At 36.1% G+C, this 2639-nt stretch overlaps 1 long non-coding RNA gene across 1 annotated transcript; it reads left to right on the forward strand.

The window, feature by feature from the left end:
- LOC128662385 (uncharacterized) lies at positions 1-1638 on the forward strand. The gene is made up of 2 exons (XR_008402771.1): positions 1-56; positions 1246-1638. It is a non-coding gene; the product is annotated as an uncharacterized LOC128662385 (long non-coding RNA).
- Positions 1639-2639: the final 1001 nt, after the last annotated feature.

Below are 2639 nucleotides of genomic sequence, written 5' to 3' on the forward strand. Positions count from 1 at the left end.
GCAAAACTTCACTTTCAAACATCTTCCATGTAACTTCCGGGTGCAGTTGACTATTTGTTAGTGGGTTTCTAATGCAATTCTTCCTCATTTCTACTAACACATTGTTTGTATTAATCAAAGGATCAAAATCCGTTATATAATTTATGATTGAGCTGCTGATAAAGAATGATAGGGAAACTGGAAGATACCATTTTCATGGCTTAAGGAATGTGGCCAAGTGGGTGTGTGAGACTGTGAGTTATTTCAGGTGAACTGCTTGGGCACCATCTACTGGCTAAGCAGTTATTTGAATGTTGTAAATTTCTGTTATTATACATTATAAATTAAAAGCATTTGGAAACTGTCATGTTTGTTAGCAGCAGCATTTGCATTGTGTTGCAGTTAGGGTATATCTTAAAAGTTTTATCTATTTAGCTATAGACAGTTAGGAATATGTATAGTTGAGCTCTTCTTAAACAAACACTGTGTAGGAGGCTGTAGGGTTAGGGTCACATTTCATGCAGCATCTACAATATATCAGTCTTTCTGGAGGCAACATAAAAAAAACCCACTATGCAGAGTTGAAGAGAAATGATACCCATATGTTGAATTACTTAAAAGTAATGCAAAATATCTGTAAAAAGCCGACTAGAAAAAAGAGTGAATTCAACACTGATGAAACAGATTGGCTGTTTTTGTCACCATGAAGATGATAGTATAAACAGTAGCTTTGAATCAGAAAGCACTTACAAATTTAACCTGAAGATATTTTGAGGTTAAATATCTTAATTTTAACACTGATGTTTGCCTGATCTTTTCAAGTTAGCTTTTTACAGTTGTGCTGCATCAAAAGTGATTTAGCATATGGGTAAGATGTCCATATTGTTAATCTCGGATCCATACAAGGCCTCGCATTCTAAAGAGCCCTCTCATGTCATCCAAGTAGGAATACAATTGCATAATGTAATTTGGTCTAAACCTCTTGAATTTAATATTCAACTATTTTATGTATGTTCATTTTTTTTTCTTTAGAATGTGTCACAGTTCCTTATTTACTTTTTTTTTTTTTTTGGTATGCTATTGCCTTTAAAATTCCAGCATCATCATTGCCGGTTGCCTGTGTACTGAATTAGTATCTTGCTGCTCTGGGTGTTTTGCTGTTCACGCGTTTTGCTCCTTTGCCTAATGATTACCCTACTTTCTAGATTCTGAATGTCTGCTATTTTATTATTTGACCTGTTACTGACTGCTTATTTTGGATTTCAGATGTTTTGAAAAAATTCTTCTATGTTTGAAACATATCTTTAGAAAACACCGTTCTTTCCCAACAATCCGATATGGAGTATCTTCAGTGCCCCAATATTATTTGTACTTGTTCCTCACACTTGTGTTGGCTTGTCTGAAACCCTCAATATCTCTGAGACGTTCTGTCCCTTGTGACCGATATTCCATTGTTGAAGAGAGGATCATTGCTGTGGCCCGTAAGAGGAAAATCACAGTGGCCTAGGCGTGGGCTCTCCCTCTGAAGGCTATCCCTGAAGTTGGCCTTCCTGTCTACACCGAAATGGGTTCTCCTGTATGCCCAGAAGTGTTCTTTTTGGTGTGCTCTGATATGGGTCTTCTCATTTGTAATGAAATAAACCAATTTACTTGTCCAGATGACTGATTATAATGTACTTTGTAGTGTATTCTCTGCCTTACAATCACATTTATGGCTTTAAGTTGATCTAGCAAGAAAAATCATCCAGGAGAAAGGAGAAACCAAGATAGTCATTTTACTATGATATAATACTGCTTGGATTATGCACTTAAAGTGAATGTAAATTTTGATGCTAAACTGCCCGGTTTTTAAAAATTTGATTAAAAACAGGGGCACTTTAACTCATCAAAATTTACATTTCACTTGTGTTGTGAAAAAATACTTACCTTTTAATATTGACAGCCGCTCCAGCTTCCTCTGCCCGTCGCAAAGCCTCATCCTGGGTCTAAAATGAGGAATCCGGCTTCCTCCAATCACGGTGTTGAATCAGACACTGATTCCCCCGGGGGGAAGCCTTGATTGGAGGATGACCGATCCATCATTTCAGACGTCAGAAATGGCTTATGAAGACCGGGGGAAGCTGGAGCGGCTGTCATGTTTAAAAGGTAAGTATTTTTTCACGAGTGAAATGTAAATTTTGATGAATTAAAGTGCCGCCCCTGTTTTTAAATCGAATTTTTAAAAACCGGGCACTTTAGCATCAAAATTTACATTTACTTTAAATACGTGTCCTGTGCATTTGGTATCTTTATTCAGCTACTTGAATTTAAATTATCTGAATTTTGTCAGAGTGGTCTACTTTACAAATATTAAATGTAAGTTTGAGCTTACATATACTGTGTACATCACAATTCATGTACGCAAAATACACGTTTTTCATATTTGTGGCCTAGCACATACTTGTGCAGAGCACATTTGCACAGTTTATCACCTATCAGAAAATGGGAAAACCAGTGGTAATCTTGAAATCTGCTGGTTAGATCTTAAAGAGACATGAAACACAATTTTTTTTTCTTTCATGATTCAGACAGAACATGCAATTTTCAACAACTTTCTAATTTACTTATATGAGCTAATTTGCTTTAGTCTCTCGATATCTTTTGCTGAAAAGAAGCATATC

The sequence above is a fragment of the Bombina bombina genome, chromosome 6, assembly GCF_027579735.1.
Source record: "Bombina bombina isolate aBomBom1 chromosome 6, aBomBom1.pri, whole genome shotgun sequence".
Classification (NCBI taxonomy): Eukaryota; Metazoa; Chordata; class Amphibia; order Anura; family Bombinatoridae; genus Bombina; species Bombina bombina.